At 40.0% G+C, this 18,129-nt stretch overlaps 1 protein-coding gene across 2 annotated transcripts in view; it reads right to left on the bottom strand.

Moving 5' to 3' along the window:
• LOC146622714 (mannosyl-oligosaccharide 1,2-alpha-mannosidase IA) overlaps positions 1-18,129 on the bottom strand; it is a 207,540-nt gene that overhangs the window by 97,003 nt on the left and 92,408 nt on the right. The gene's annotated exons all lie outside the window — the stretch shown is intronic.

Genomic DNA, 18,129 nt, shown 5'->3' with positions numbered 1-18,129 from the left:
TTGCAAACATTCAGCAGCTGCTGCTGGATTTCCCGGAGTTTGTGCGCTTCCTGCATCGACTCTGCGTAAATGTCACAGTGTAAAATCTGCTTGTCTGCAGTGACTGTGGATGCACGAGTGTTTGTCTTTGTGAATCTCAAGCTATTTATTTCCTTTCATAAACTAAACGAGAAACACATTACCCTTAATGAATTACTGTGTAAGAGTTTAAAGGCAAATTGGGGTTTGGAAGTTTAATAAGAAGAAAGTGGGACTAAACCGGCAGAGAATTAAACTTCTTGCGGGCTGAAAATGTAGATGAGGTGAAAAAATGCAATAGTGTGGAAACTGAACTGGTTAAGTAGGAGAGGTGACGAAAAAGCTTGCTGTTCATCTCTGAGAACTTAGCCTAGAGTAGATGGTTGGATTGATCTGATGCAACCATTCAGCAACCAGGTACATCAAAGACTTCAATTTTTATGAAGAATTATTTTCAAAGCTCGCCAAATATGTAAATCACAACCATGCCTTTAGGTGACAACACAGAACTGAAAAACTGAACTTTTTCAGATCCTGTTCTCAACAGACGCTGTGATTTTGTTAATGTTTTGTGTTAAACTGCTAGAACGACCTCAATACTTTTCTACTCACAACAGATAAAATTAGTTTGTGTAAGTGAAAATGTTTCATAGCTATAAACTCCACTTGGACATTTAATCGACCTTAATGCTCTGCAGTTTTAGCCCAGTAATGTTATTACTACTGATTCTGTCACTCTGTTCACATAATCATCCGTTAAACAAAGTAACAAAAAAATGTTTCTCCATATCTACAGCATATTCTATAGCTCTATATCTTAGCATATTCTATATTAGCGTATTTTATCTGGAAGGAAAGTTGCAATTAGGGCTGCCACGATTTGTCGACTAGTCACGATTACGTCGACTATCAAAATCGTCGACGACTGATTTAATAGTCGACGTGTCGTTTGAAGCTTTGTAAGATCGCAAAAGACGCAGGAATAATAGCAGGATTTAAGAGTGTAATAACGGACTGAAACAGAAGATGGCAGCACAGCATGTACAAGGATGCCAGCTGCCGTTAAACCCCGAAGAAGAAGAAGCAGCTGTGTCCCAGAATTCATAGCGCGGCCCTGCTTAGTTTCCAACAATGGCGGCAGCTAGTTAGTTTTAATATTACTCTTATTATTCTTTCTGGGTCACAAAATAAACGTTTAACATATTTTCAGGCGAGAATGTAGCTGTGTGAACCTCAAATATCTGCTCAGTTTATCAGGACACCACATATTTTCAAAAGCGCTCCGACGTTTTCGGAGACGTCTGTTACCCACTAGCTCGATAGCTAGCCGGGGGCTAGGTCACTAGCGCCATGAGAACACCGGACTCCCGGCAAATTGTTTTCAAACCCACCGCCGTCTTTCGCGACTCAGGTTAAATATATATGAGTCACTTAGATAAATTAAAAATGTTATTGTTTGGCTTTTTTTTAGTATTTTATTTGTTCCTGAGTAAATCGGTTTGGCTGAGATTAAAGTTATAGTTTTTACACAGCTGAATAAACGTCAAGCAGACAGCTGATTATCAGAAGTGTGAGATGCTGGAGAATATACTCCGGTGTCCTGTTATATTTTAGATAGCAAGGAGTTTATTAAACTTTACCGAAACAATCTGCAAATTTCATTAAAATTGAATAAACTATCATCTTGTCTTTATTTTTAGTTAGCACCTTAAAAGCTTAAAGCTGTAAGCTAATGATAGTTATATAAGAGCAGATGCTGCTGGTGCAATAAGCTGTAGTTTTACGTCCAGTGGATGATGATCTGATTAGTCGACTAATCGCATAAATAATCGGTGACTAGTCGACTATCAAAATAATCGTTTGTGGCAGCCCTAGTTGCAATAACAATAAATCCCCCATCCATTCATGTCCATGTCAGCATCCTTTCCCCAGCCACCTCCTATAGCAGTGGCCAGTGGGGCACTCCCAAGACAGCTGACAGATGCAATGTCCCAAGGGTGTCCTGGGTCTGTCCCAGTAGGACACAACTACAACACCTGACCTAGAAGTGTTCAGGAGGTCTCCTAGTCAGATGCCCAGACCACACAAAACTGTCTCCTTTTGATGTAGAGGAATAATGGTTCACCTCTCCTTCCTGAATGACTGAGCTCCTCAACATCCTTCTAAGGATGAGCCCAGCCAACCCTCAGATTAAGCTCATTTCCACTACTGTCATTGGTTCAGTCACTGCCCAGAGCTCACAACCATAGGTGAGGGTTGGGAAACTGAGAGCCTTGCTTTCTACTCTCAGGTCTGTCATTACTACAACAGTGTCACATTCATGCAGACGTTTGATCAATCTGACTGTCAAACTCCTGCTTCTCTCACTCATGACTTGGGGAGACTTGGGGCTCATCATGCAAGCTGGAGGTCATCATTTGATGAAGCCAACAGAACCACATCGTCCACAAAAAGCAAAGATAACATCCTGTGGACATCCTGTGGCCATTGACTGTGCCTTGAAATCCCTCAGAAATTAAATTATGATTGGAAGTCCAACACCCTACTGGGAATGAGTCTGACTTATTGCCAGCAATAAAAACTTTTTCGTTTTTCAGGAATCAAACAGGCCACAATACCAGGCCAGATACCTCATACTTCTAAGTACTCCCCCCAGGACACTTAAAGGATGCAGTCAAATGCATTTTCCAAGAGCACAAAACATTCAATTCAATTTATTTATGAGCAGGCTCAAAAACCCGCCAAAGCAACTGTTGACAAAAGTGCTGAACAACTAAAAGAAAATATGTATATTCAAGGATATGCAAGCACCCTCGAATATTCCTTCCACCGCCCAAGAATGTCCTCAGTTGCAGTTAATACTGCTCCATCATGTGGGTAGGAGGCATTTTGCCTCTCCCGAGTCAACAGGAGCAAAAAAGAATAAACAAGTCGAGACATTTAAATCTCTCTCCATCAACTGGTTTGTTTAAAATCTTGTTTCAATCATCAACTCAGCTATTTATATCTTGAGCAGTTTCAGTTCTGACAGCATTTACCCTGCTCAACATTATTAGCATGAGAACAAAACTCTCCGCTTCACCGTTTGCCTTTCACCTCGTCTCCATGCCTGTATGAATTAGCCGATGAGGTTAGCACAGATGAGTGACTTGGCTTGACTGAATGATGGAAGTCACACTCTTTGGCCATAAATCTAAAAGCATTTAATGTAAAAAATGTAGAGAAACATGATGTGGAGCTTTCTGTCTGGTAAATCAATTTTAAAGCCACATTCTTGTAATAGTACTCCCTTTGTTCAGCACTGAAGTCCTGATGAGGTCGCAGTGTCATGGCTGTAGCTATAATACCATCTCACTTTTTAAACACCCTCTGCTGTGTTTTTCGTCTTGTTGTCGTATACTTTATATTGTCATCGACGGGGTAGTGCTAGCTTCAAGCAAGACTCACACTGCTTATATATGACCTACTATCGACCATTTACTGTCCGTGGTGTATAAGAGCGTGCAGAAACCGAGCGTGTTTTCAGATGCAACTCAAGCCTTCATTCTGTGTGAAGGGGAAGTACTGTTTTTAGTTTGTTTTCTAGCAGCCTTATCTCTATTCTGTGACAAATAGTAATGATGACAACTGAGAGGAGGGGTGTAATCAGATATCCAATGCCCTCTGGTTATCCAAACCCAGAAGCAGCTCTCTGTGGCTGCAGGCAAAACAGTGTGGAAAATTCCTATCGAAAACAGCACCAAAGCTAAGATGATTGATTGACTCTGAGGAGCAGACGGAGCAGATCAATCCATCATGGTGTACTCCTCCTACTTCCATGGTATAAGACCCTATTTATTTCTGTGGCCTTTTTTGCTACAAATGGAAGAAACCCTGAGGGGTCCTCTGAAGATGGGGGTAATTGGTGTGCCCTATTGTATTTATAAAGACTGATCAACATTCACACGCACTGACATTCATCACAACACGATCTCGTTTGCATTCTCATGCATCCTGTTGCCCTCTTTAATGTATTTTACATATTTAATGCGAAGTTGAAAACAAACTGTACACACAGCACAAGCATTATTTAGAAACCAAAGCTGCCTCAGTTAATGCCTTGGAAAATAAAGAACAAACAATATAAGCATAAATACCCAACCGTTAGGAGTCAGCCTGAAATACTACTTGACATTAAATGGCCACGATTCGACTGATTTATGTTTGGGGTTGGACACGGTTTCTTAATGAATGACTTTAAAAACTGACTGTCAAATTGTTCATACATTTTCTCAAGAACTGATTAAGAAGTCATTAGTTCAGCAAAGGCTTGAATGTTTTATTTATTTATTTTAAATAATAAATTCTAAAACACAATATAACTTTTGAGATCAAATAAAAATATTTCATATGATTACTCAAAGTGTGCTTGGATACGCCAGCGTACTCGTGTCCTGCAAGCATCACTACCAGAAAGTAAGATGCGAGTGCCAGAGTGTGTGTGTGCGTAGGTACAAAGAGTACATGGAAATCCATTAGTAAGACATTGGCCGGTGGGTTTTCATTTATCATAGCTGTCACAAGCCAGTCAGTGTCGGTCGGCGGGGTTACATTAGACGGCCCCGGTCCACATGATCAATCACTCAGCACGCTCATGTTGCGAGAATTAGTTCATTCTCTCTTCTTCTTTTTTTCTATAAATGCATGCACGCACCACTGATAAATATGAATCAGGATAAGACACTTCTTTATTGAATCCCTCGGGGGATAGCTCAGAGGCAACATTTCCGCTCTAATTTCATTTAACCAGCACATACTGCATGCCAAATGTATGGTAATACTCCTGAAATGAAATCCAATGATCATTGTAAATTCCATCGACTAAGTACATTAAAAGTGCAATACTGTTAACCAGATAAGAATAATCAGATCTCAGAGATGGATCGTTTTAATACACCTATGAGAAAGACAAATCAGAGTTTATTTGTTTCTCATTGTTGCTGGAAAGTCACAGCACAAAGCTGAAAAAATAAAATATTACAAATGTGGGGCAGTCAGTATAGGCTCGAGCTTCCCCTGTGACACTGAAATAGACGAGCGGTTCACAAACTGGATGGATGGATATTTAAACTGCCGGGTGGATCTAATTGATGCAAGAGCTGGGATTTACAATAATTGCACTGCCCCGTTACCAGTGGTTGCCAGTAACCAATTATCAATTGCAAGGCTAATAAGCATCTTGTTTGCACTAATGCTACCTGACACCAGTAAGACAGTAAGTGCATCAGTGTGTCTGTGTGATTTTAAAGGCATTTAGCTGGTTGCTATTCGAAGCACATGGTCTGCATCACAGATAAAGCGCACAGGCAATGGTTCTGTAGGCGAGTGGGCTTTTGATGAAGAGCACCAACAGAGCAACAGTGGGGAAAGAAGTAAGTGGTTTTAGAGGGAGTAGGATTAAGTAGGGTTACAGAGCAGAGCATGAAAAAGCTTGGGAGAAACACAGAGTGTGAAATGTCATGCCCATCAATCAAGATTGACTTTTCTGGAGGGCTGCAATACCAATCGTGTGCATTAGCCTCTTTGAGGAGAAGATGTCAGATAAGTCATTGAATATCAATAATGAAAGGACGGTGGATCATCTGGATATATACGCTTGTCCCTGAAGGTGCATATCACCGTTCATTAAAACGCATCTTTTTATGTCAGCCTGGTTTTAACTGCAATAACTACACAGCATAGACGTTATAGCACAGACAACATCAGAGTGATGAAGTTTGCATAGCAAGGAGGTTGAGCTCGGGGGGGGGGGGGGGGGGGGGGGGGGGGGGGTCCTGGTTAGCCTATATACGCCTTCAACGCCAAGCCAAGATAGGAAATTAATCAAAGTGATAAACGAATCTGATATTTTGAAGGTTTATTTTAATTTTAAAATATGATTATGGCATAATACGTTGGTAGAAGTCCCATCAAACCTCAACATTATTTGAGGTTTGATGGCAGCCATTTAAAGATAAGCCAATAGTAAAAACTGTGCCACAATCAGTGGGGACAGTCTTCTGTAGCAGCTAATAGAAGCTACTTACTCCCAGATCCTATCCCACTTGCTACAAGATGATAGTCAGGAAACCTAATCCTCCTGATTAACATTTTAAACACATGCTACCAGTCACTTCACAGAACTAGGCTGCATACACAGGGCTTGTTAAACATGTTCAATTGAATCCTTATTTTCAATTAAGACTGCACAATTTGTTCACTTTACACTGGACTAATTTGTGCCTGCATAGTTCACGTCTACTAATCTCTAAAAAGACCGAGTCTAAAGCAATACAAACAAGAGTTACCTTATTTTTCAGTTTTGGTGCAACAAGCTACCAATTGTCTGGTGTTTGTTTCTCTTTCCTTCAACAAAGAATATGACACATGTTTAAAAAGAACGTGAAAGAGCAGGCGGCAGCTGCAGAGACAGAGCTGTTTGCAGAGGACTTGTTACTGAGCTGCACTGCTTAAATCATAAGGCTAAGGAAAGCTGACCCTGCACCAAGAAATATGCAGAGTGTGTTGCATATTTCCAAACAACTACGCTGGGATAAGAAGAAAGGAGATGGAAGGGTCAGAAATCAGCTCAGTTCTTATTGAAGTGACAAAAACAATAGACAAGAGACTAGACAACTGATCTGCTGTTAAGAATTCATCCTTTATGTAGATACTGGAAAAACACATAAAAACAGCTTTTACTTGATTCAGCTGAAGACCCAAAACTGCCGAATTATACCTTTAAGAATTAAATTACCAAATCACCGTACGTCGCCATCTTTTTATCTGTATTTTGTTCTGCTTTTCATTTTGCTTTTATTACATGATCTTCTTCAGCAGAAGAAATTTCACAAACCTGTAGATATCTATAATCATAAAACTAAAAAATAATTTTATTCACAGATTTATTTTATGCACTCGTCAATTAAGAAAAGACTATAGGAGATGTTTTTCAATAAAGTTAGCAGTCTTTGTCTAGAAATGGAAGTCGTTCTTTTCTCAGAGTACAGTGTGCGAATATATCCGCATGTCTGCTTTGTCTTGACTAGCAGTACCATGCATATAAATCTTCTGCTTCTCTGCTTTTGTATTGCATGCGCGCACATACAAACATGACATTATTCTACTCATTACGCAAAAAGTACCTAGAATGGACCACATGGAAAAAAGAAATGCTGACATCTGATTGTAATTGCACCCCACATATGCTCATCTCTGCCCCCTTCAGCATCTCCATTTTCACCATTATGGTAATCACGTAGTCGAACTGCAAAAGGCTTGCGTCTAATGGTTCTTTGTGCCTTCCAGAACAACAACCATTTCTTGGCAAGACAGAGGAAGGGAAAGAGAATTGGCAGATCAAGGGACTTTAGAGCCGGAGTCAAAAGAAATTTGTTCCATTAGGAGGACTGAGGAGAGGGAGATGACTGAACCTGAGGCTTCAGCTAGAACTGCAAATAGCAGATATCCTTTATGTCAGAGCGCATAATTGTTTAGTCCCCACGTGCTGGACAAGAAAGCTGGTGAATACTTGTCAGGGGGGTGGATGCGTGATTGACTCCCAATGCATTTTAACATATTCTGAGACACCGAGCTTTAAGGAGGACTACTTTAGTGTTAGGCAAGCCTCAATATTTGTAAATGACATAGACTGCATGTAGATGGATGCAGCCACAATTATCATGACACCACCCACGCCTTGAGGTCTCAAGCTGAGCATTTTAAGCATCACTACCTTTGTGTATTTTTTGAATACTGGACATTATGAGTGATGGCTGGATCAGACAGGCTTTATCCTGCTTTATCATCAGTTTTACTCTAGTTGAGATCATGATTTAAAAATTAAGATCACAGGGTATTAAAATAGACAATAAAGCTATCAGCAAAGTCTAAGAAAGTTGGTTCTGTTCATTTTGATGTTGTGTTTTCAGTGGAAGAGTTCCAGGACATTTCTTCAGTCTTGGCTGATTGCAGATGTCCCCAACATTATAAACAGTATATTTGCATAATGATTGAAAGTAGCAGCACTGACTAACAATGGGGCATGTAATCAGCTTTGGGATCATTGATATGCAAATTGTCATTGATCAATGGCGATGAGATGAAAGGTTTCTCCCAATGAAAACGCAACGTTCAGAACAAAATCAACTTTCTGGGATTTCCTTGCCTGGATGATTGAGCAAGCATTGTGACTGTCAGGAAAGTGTTTACTGAGGACATAGATCAATTGAAAAGACTTGTGATTTTCTTACAGACTTACAGTACAATTAGAACCAGATGAGTTGCCACCTTCTGGCCATTCAAAAGTATTCAGATTTCCCCAGTGGAGACATTTGGAAAGAAAGAAAAAAAAAACTTGTGGTTAGCACTGTTGCCGCACAGCAAGAAGGTCCTGAGTTCAATTCCACCATCAGGCCGGGGTCTTTCTGTGTGGAGTTTGCATGTTCTCCCCGTGTTTGCGTGGGTTCTCTCCGGGTACTCCGGCTTCCTCCCACCGTCCAAAGACATGCAGCTTGTGGGGATAGGTTAATTGGATAAGCCAAATTGCCACTAGGTGTGAATGTGAGTGTGAATGGTTGTCTGTCCCTATGTGTTAGCCCTGCGACAGACTGGCGACCTGTCCAGGGTGTACCCTGCCTCTCGCCCTATGACGGCTGGGATGGGCTCCAGCGCCCCCCGCGACCCTGAAAAGGATAAGCGGAAGCGAATGGATGGATGGATATATCGAGATGTGTTATGCTGTGTTAGAGAATTGTGATCCGCTGTGGCAGATCACAGTGCTGGGGCAGGAAGAATTACCAATACACTATCAAAGTGTCAAAGACTAAGAAGCTAATCACCATACCTTAGCAGAGATTAATCCAATCGGAAACAAATACAAAATACAAAGTGTCCAGACATGATTAAAGAGGCTCTAGACTTCAAGCAGTACACACATCAATCTAATTGCAGCAATCTAATTTGCCACTCTGGGAAAGCGTGGCGTGTCAGTGGAGCAGCCCTGTCTGATATGACAGGCTCTCAGATAAGATTACACACCGCACACAGTGTTATCGAACCCCTCGCCTCCTCCCTGTCCTAAAAGCCTGTCTTGCATTGATCTAGAGACACGGCTGAACAGTAGGAGAGTGAGGAGAGGGGGGGGATTAAACATCTGATGCTCGGTCAAACCACAAAACCTGATTTGGGATGACAGCTAAAGCTAGAGGCTCTGATTAGGCAGTTGATAAAGCACTAACAATTCATCCAGTTGTGAGGTCATTCAACTGGTATCTAAAGAATGAATAAATAAATGCTCGATAGAAATCCGCCCTGCAAACACAGACTTCCTCTCATTATTAAAACAAAGGCACTGCTCTCCATCACGTACACCAGACGTTTACTCATCTGAACTGTGCTTTCTAGCTCACTAGTTGCACACAGAAAAAATGTGCAGCCCAGGCCATTTAGGAGAGCTGTAATAACCTGTTGACAAAAAGCACCTGTCAGCAGGAGAAATTAAACCAGCCATCTTCAGCAAGCAGCTGCTCTGCTTCATTTGTTCAGTACCTCAGCCATTTAAAGGTAAAGGAGGATCCTGGAACTAAAATGCTACAGACAGGTAAGAATTTAAAGAGAAGAAAAAGAAAGAAAACAAAGTGTCTCATTACAGTGTTGGGCCATCATTACCCGCCAGGGCAGTTTTAGTTTTTTTCAACAGATATTCCATCATTTTGTGTTTGGACAATGCTGGTGGATGCACTTTCTAACACATCAGTTCCAGATCTACTGTATATTTAAAGGCCACAGATGTGCCCTCATGCCCTAGGCACTGTAATCCTGGAGGAGATCAGTCCCATCAGCGTACAAATCAGAGTTAAATAGTGATCACTGATTGGCAGTAATTCTTTAATCTATGGGGACAAGTAATAGCAAAATATCCATGCCAGGACAGTTACATTCAATTTAATTTATACAGCATCAAATCACAACAACAGTCACCTCAAGATGCTTCAGCTACCAGGTTAACTGCAGCTGTAATTCAGGCTTCTCCTTTAATTTGTCACCCATCTGTATTTGTCCAAAAGATATACATATAGTGAAAGCTGATTTTAAAAAACAAACATTTAGAGTTGTTGTTTTTCTTGACTAGTCTAGAGCACTCAGTGACTATTGGCAGCATAACGGGCAGCAAAATAAAAAGTTTACATTCAGTCAAAGTGGGAGATTATTTGGGGAGAAAAGTTTTCAATTATAGAAAACTATTTCAGGTTTCTGACAAATCTATAGAGAACCAGTTTAGAAGCTGCTGGTGAAAGATACTACAGCTTGCTCACCTGCAATTTCACACTCAATTACTAAGGGAATGCAAACTTTCTAACAATATTTCCTGGAGGAATGTGAGTTGAAACACTTGTCCACAATACTCAATATCAATTTCTCTTTCACTGCTTTACCAATTCCTGAGTTCATTTCGGTTTTACCGTGTTTTGTTCCCAGGATGCCAGAGACTGTTAGGTCCATTCAACCCCAACCACCAAGCCACCGACAACAACCATGAAATGTCTCCCACACTGTCAGGCTGATTCTGAAAGTTTTTCCAATCTTTGCTGCAGGAATGAATGATTTTTTACAATTGCAGTTATGCATTGTGGCACAAGCTTCCTCCTTCCCTTCACTCAACACAGACAGAGTCCCACCTGCCAGCGATTGGATGGATAACTGTCAATAAAATGGGAGGAAAGTGTCTTCTGTGCAGGCAGGATGAAATATGTGCATATGTGCATGAGCTTTAGACACTACAAGCTGCAGCAGCTGAGGCACTGATTTGCTCGCAGCTAGACCTAATGTCAAAGTAAGTCTTTTCATGCAAAGACCCAAAACAGCAACACTAGATAGGGCTGCTCGATTATGGCAAAAATGATAATCATGATTATTTTCACTGAAATTGAGATCTCGATTATTTGACGATATTTATTTAACCCTTTAAGACCTAGTATAGAACCAAGTCCGCCAGAGCTTATATTATTTTTTTACATGTTGTAGTGCCATTTATGGGAGCATTTCAAGTTGCTATACAACTGTTATAGCCCATATTTTAATAATATGTATGCATTAAGTCCATAGTAAGTACATTAATTGCAAAAAAGTGCAATAAACTACAAAAAAAATTTGAAAATCGTTTTTGTTTGTTTTTTTACATATATTTCTACTTGGAGAAATTTAAGAGGTTTATCCCTCAAAACTTTAAATACAAAAAAGTTGCAAAAAATAGTTTACAACAACAGGAAACTTATTGAGTGTCTTCATAGTTTTATTTTGGAGATATACCAATTTTTATATACTGCAGGAAAAAAAAAAAAAAAAACAATCCTATGATGCAAATTTGCAAAGAAAACAGCAGGTGCATCAAAATAAACTATTTCCAGCAGTGCAATTCGAGTTCTAAGCATCCCAGAAACTATTCAGAAAAGTCAAACATGACCAGTATAGGCTTTTAAGGCCTACAAGTAAAAAACTACATTTCCGCGAAAATGACGTCACTTCCAGTTTCGGGCAGGAAATGGCGGACATGTGATAGTTCGCGCTGACGTCGGTTTCACTGTGGGAAGTGTTACGAACAGCTGATCGGGTCGGCAAAGCGTGTTTCTGGAATATTATGTTTTTGTTCCTGCAAGAGCTTTTTATGCAATTTTTGCAAAGCTTTATGTGGAAGGAAACCGTGACCGAGGACAAGCTGATGGCATAAGATGTAAGTACAACTCCTCCGGTTTCATATGCAAAACAAATTATTGCGCTAGCTTACACGGTTCAGGTTCTACAGGGATTTAAAAATAGTTACACAAAACGGAGCGTGCTGCTCTGACCGGCTTTAAAGGGTTAACAATGACTTTAAAAAATAATATAAAATAGTGTGCAACACCACTGAAGTTTTTTTCTTTGCCTCTCTTTTCAACCAACGGCAGTCACTCTCCTCTCCAAATAACTTCTGCTTAGCTTTCTGAGCTTCCCTCGGGTCCTCTTAATCAGCGGTCTCCAACCTTTTTTGCGCCACGGACCGGTTTATGCCCGACAGTATTTTCACGGACCGGCCTTTAAGGTGTCGCGGATAAATGAGGGAGGGGCTAATAATCGGCTCAGTCATTTTTAATGATCGTTGAAAGCCCAGATCGTAATCGTGATTAAAATGCGATTAATTGAGCAGCCCTAACACTAGATAAACACAGAAACAGTATATCCTTAAACTTAAACATAACTGTGTTTCCACAGAAAACAAAAGGCAATATTTGAGGAGTTCCTGGAGAGTGATAAGACAACCTGAAGGAAAAACTAAATGCTCCTTTGTACCAAGAAGAAAAGAAAAAAAAAGGACTGTCACTGAGAACCTGAAAATCTGATGATTTAAAAGAGACAATGGTTGACACTATGGTCGGAGAACACACAAGCTGCGATGAAGAAATGCTTAAAAGAGGTGCTGTATATTAATAGACTCCAAAATAAGTGAATGAACTAAAATCTGCTCCCTAATACGCTTAAAAGCTTGGCATGAAAGACTTGTGATTAAAACTGCCAAACACTGATTACTACCCAGCAGCAACATGTCTCAAGTTGCAGACATGTCATCAGTGACTCCGGATCTACGTCATCAAAGAGTGAGATTACATAAAGACAGAGTTGTTGTTTTTTTTGTTTTTTTAAAAGGATCCTGATGGTAAACACCGAGAAATAACAACAAAGGTTTTAGCGTTTTATCTGGATCCACGAAATTTTACCCTCACTGTATTCATGCAACTGAATTGTTACAGTAGCACAGAGTACAATCCATTATAATCCCCCTGCTTCGTCATACATTTTGCAAACACTTTTTCATCATCTTGGCTATAATCCCTCTGCAAAGGCTTGATGATGTGCTCATGCCCATTGAGGGGGACTCATTCTAATCCGAGTTGGGAAAAGCAGAAATTTAGTGGCGATGATAATAAAAGATGGCTTCCCTTTCATCTTGATAGCTTGAGTTCTGCTTTATAATGCTGTAGAGCAGCTTTCTTTGTCAAGGCAATTCCCCCAAAACAAACATACTGTGAATTTAATGGCACAGAAAAGTCCCACAGCAGATTATCAGAAATGACACAATTAAAGGTCATGATGTTGTATTTTTAATGTGTTGTTCTTCTGCACTTTTTGGTTTTAATTTCTTCTTGCTTTGTGTTTTGTGATAGCCAGCTATCCTTACGTACCCCCTGATGACATCAACACACCCATGCTTTTATAACCCTGTCACTTTCCCTTGGACTGAGGGAGGCACTGAGCCCACGTTGGGCGTGCTGTGATCTCTGTGCAGTTGCCACCGTTTCACTGCCAAGTGATGCGAAGCGAGCCAGGATCGTCATTACATGCAGTGGGACGAAACCTGCTCTGACAGCAGGCTTGCCCCAAAAGTGCATTATCAGAAGCTTGCTGTCTAGTATCTTATGAGCCTGCACCTTAAATGCTCCAGCATTAACCTGCAGTTGGGGGCAAAATATTTCCATCATCCTTCTGATCTCATGGTTTCACTGGATTCATGGAGCGAACAGCTCTTATAACCTTACAATCTTCACTAGTGTTCGAAGACATTTTTTTCCAGCAGTAAAACAAATGTAACAATCATCCACAACTAAATCATCCACAACTTTGGCATTCTGGTTCATTGACCAGTTTCTCCATGTTTCCCACAGTGTGGTTCAAGCCATAAAAGTTGACCCTCAAGTTGTTAGTTTTATGTTAATAAAGCGTTTCATTAAATCTTGTGAAAATGGAAAAACTTTCCAAGTATAATAATTCATCTACAGATGGTAAAGGTACTGGCGTGCCATGAAAGTGACACCGCATCTCCTGCTGTTGGCTCTCAGCAAACTGAAAATGGTGAAAAATGTCCACTCCGAGAAGCAGTTTATCACAGTTTATTCAAAATTCTTCAAAAACAGAAAACTATGCTTTACAGCTGTAGCATCACTAAGCTGTGCAATTCCTTAGATGTAACAAAGCGAATGCAATACAAAAAAGTTTCTGACTCAGTGTAAATATAAAACCTGTGGAGAAGAGCCTTTAGGAAAAATTCAATTCAATTCATATTATTTAAGACTATGACTGAAACACTATGCAGACTTAAACACAACTCTTTCTGACTACTGTATACAGCACAGTGGATTTTCAACAGCAAACATTTGCACCACTAAGTAAAAAGCAGTATTTAAATATTGCTCCTCAACGTAACACAGCCTGAACTAGACCAATATCATTGGCTGAGACTGCTCACATAAAAAGAAACTGCAAATAGCTAGAACTGCAATAAGAGAGAAAATATTGTTTTATTTTATTACATCTTAATTCACACATTTGTCCTACAAATACTTACATTGACAAATGTTTAAAATAAACTACAACTTTAACAATACCCCAAAAATCCATATAGATTGGGCTGTACGAATATCTCAGTGACAGTATGTAAAGTAAAGTAATTCCCAAAGCCCTACTGCTGCTGCTACTGCTCTATATCCTCCAATTATCATGATATACGATGTGGCCAGCCAGCAGTTCCACTTTAGGCCCTATTGGTCCCAGAACAAATAGGCAATATTGAATGGAGGGTTGGGATGTGCTCTCAGGATGGGGTGAGGGACCAGATCCTGATTTGTCACCTAGTGCTGGTCGCTATGGAGACAGATGATTTCAACCCCATCGTGATGGAGCCCGTGGGATATAGAAATTGATGGGGAAGAAAAGGAAAGTGGGTGGATGGTTGCACCCCTTCTTTCTGTGTGTAACTTGCATGTGACAGGTGGTGATGGGCACCATTTGCGTAGCCCTTCATTTAACCTTAATGGAAAGGGAAGCTGCCACTCCCTCCTTTGCTCTCTCTAACCTTTACAGTGCCCCCCTTTAAAACCAGGTGCAAGGTCTACAGAGAGGTAATTGCTAAGGAGGGGGAAAAAACCTGTCTGCTTAATATGTAGGCTGAGGAAACAGCAGGCAGTTGTCAAGCGAAGTGCTTCCTGAATAAAGCTGACTGCTTTTAATAAATGTTCCATAAATGACAAAACAGGAGGAGCTTTCAAGTGACACAGGTGCAAAGGTGCTCGATCAGTAACAGTAAAATCCAAGTATTAGTATGCATGTATGTCAGTACATACAAGTCCCTTTTAAGCAGCACTGTCTTTGGAAAAGTGATGCCACAGCGGATATGTTTAGCTCCAGTTTGTTTGCTGTAGGTTATGATGATGTAAGACAGTGAAAGACAGTGAAAATTGGTGAAAATCCAACATCACTTTGGGGGGATCCGGGATGACTGAGAACCGCCAGGTGCGTTATAAAAAAATGTATTTCACCTTTCAATAGCACCTCCAACCAGACCAACTAAATAATAAATATCCAGCACTTCATTATTTGGGCCATCGATCCAGAGTAAATCTGGTTTTCAGGTTTCTATCATGTAAGAGTACCTGGTAATGCTTTACATCATCTAAAAAGCCCTCAGGGTTTCCTAATAAACGCTACTGGTTTCAAATTGTCCTTAGGCGTGCCATAAGAGAAAAGGTGAATGGTTCAGCCTTTTTTGCTAGAAGCAGCTCATTTTGCATGCCAGGAGAACTGTGAGCAAAAACCGATGACCTTATGCTCTTTAATTGCACCTCTTGGGATGAGAATGGAAAGGTAAAGAGGTAATGGGACAAAATGAAAAAAAAAATGCAGGATTAAATAATCATAAGATGAAGGCAGAAAAATGGAAAACTATTTCTCCATGCGTAAAAAGGGGTCTTTATGCTTTCATTTGTTGTAGAGAAGCAGAGAACTGGAAAGCAATTGTGAATAGCAGCATGTGGCCAATCCCCTTAACAGCCATAGGACATCTATTGTTGATGAAAAATCTCTGGAGTGAGGGAGGGGCAGCTGTGACACCTAATGTAATGTTCTCTCTTTTTCAGCACAATCACAAGCCTTGTCCCTAGCATCTGTTAGACTACGGTTTTGGCTTGGCATTTAATGTGCCTTAGCTAGTGACCCAAATATGCAGGCATGGGGGTAATGACGTCGTTCACAGAGGGATGAACATCTCTTTAATCCACCACTTAGCCTGTTGGATTGGTTGGCTCCTCACTTTGAAGCAAATGGAGAAAGTGATAGTAGTACATGAGACATCTAATAATAATGGTAAATTACACTTGTCAAACTTAGCAAAAGAGGGAATCTAAAGAGGATATAGTGGATGTGACATATGAAATGGTTTAAATGGTCATAGTTTGGTAGTGTATATAACTAAACTCTTGATAGATAGGCTAGCTAAAAGTGGGCATCACACCTTTTTTTTTTAGCTAGCTTGTACGCTAATATAAGCCCACAGCAGTTAGGCACTTAGCTAAATGCTAATAAACAAAAATGGAATCTATTAGCACCTTAATAGTATTTATATTTCTCAATATTTATTTTTTTCTTGTTTCTGTAAATTAGTGAATTTTAGGTGTGCTTGTAGTCACTGGGTCTGCACATGCTAGGCTAATTGAGCACTAAGCTAACTAACACAGATAATGCTTATCCAAATTTTGAGGGGAAAAAAGTGAATAAAACCATTTCCAGAGTTTTCGACCCACTTATTTATCTGTGATAATAAAATTCCCAGCTTTTCTACCATTTACGGCTTGAGTTAATCAATCAACATCAGTTAGAAAATGACATAAAACGACCAAACAACCGGTGATATATAAGCAGAATTTAAAAGCAATCTTGGTCAATGTTTCAACTAAGAAAGGGTCTTAAGCTGCACGAGAGGAGTGTAAAGGATTTTTGTACCAATCTAAAAGCATCATACCCTATTATGGATGAAAATACTGGGCCACCAATACTTTATACCTAAAAGAACTGCTTGGCCATGGAAACCCTTGCCATGAAGCTCCCCGCACCCAGTTTTTGTACTGATGTTAAAGCCAGACACGTTTTTGGAACTCCAGTTATTGAGTTAGCACAGTGTTGCTGACTTTTATGCAATACATATATTAGCATTCATTGACTTGACTATGTAAGTTTTTGTGGTCTGCCACTTCATGGATGATTTTCTTGTGTTCCCTAAAATACTACAATTTGAGCTAATACCACTTACAGTTGATGGAATGTTGACTTGTTACAACTACATATTAATACACTCCAATTCATTAAAAACACCTGAACTGAAAGGTTAAGAGTTATGGTCCAATACTTTTGTCCCTGTCATTCACCCAAAACTGTACTTTATAATAAGCTAGCATCTGGTTGCCATATACTTGTTGTAGCCCAAAAGGGAACAGAATATAAGTCTAAGGTTTCAAAACACTAGACAAGTAGGCAGAGTTGACATGGGCTTTCTGGCTTTTCCCCAGAATGGTAACAAAGGAAAAGAAGAAAATGCATTTTGGAGTCTTTCCAGGAAGAAGAGATCCTCTCAGCAATCAAGTCATCCTAAATTAGCTTTCTTTTCAGATCAAAGAAAACAGCCTTTATTGTAGGGCTCTGGTGATAAAAGATTAATACCATAAACAAGCTGTCCACTCGGATTTGCTTCTAGCTGTGTGGCTGTGAATAAGCACATGAGAAAATCTCAAACATCTTATGGTGATTCACCCAGAATGCCAAAACCTTTGTGTTTACTCAAAAGAAAAGAAAAGAAAAAAAGCTAATCTAGGTACATTATCTCAATAGTATCATAACGATTGCAGACAGACTTTTTAAGAAAGGGTGAAGTATTTTATTTGGCTTTCTTTAGCTTTGTCTGGTAAGCTGGGAGTAGTCGTTTTAGGATCAGTATTTTCCTTTGCAAATCCTTAAGTGTGTACTTATATGCCATATATACCTTTTCTGTATATCATACATTACTTCTTCAGAATGATGCTCTGTTTGTGTTTAACAATGCCTTCTGAATTCAAGGCTGAGACGACCATTCAGTCTTGCACTGAGATAAGCTGGAAATAGAGCAATCACTGCTGATTGTTTTAGCTAATGCCCTCCACCATACAAGTAGGGCACGAGAGCTCTGGGAATCAAATATTGAAAATAATTCATTGCACTGAGAGCTTTAGCCTGCAAGTCTTGCAGTTAACAAGTGTC

Source organism: Diplotaxodon limnothrissa, linkage group LG11 (assembly GCF_057381915.1).
Source record: "Diplotaxodon limnothrissa isolate DT_005_m linkage group LG11, D_limnothrissa_male_GT1.1, whole genome shotgun sequence".
Taxonomy (NCBI): Eukaryota; Metazoa; Chordata; class Actinopteri; order Cichliformes; family Cichlidae; genus Diplotaxodon; species Diplotaxodon limnothrissa.
This window is presented reverse-complemented; position numbering and strand designations above follow the sequence as displayed.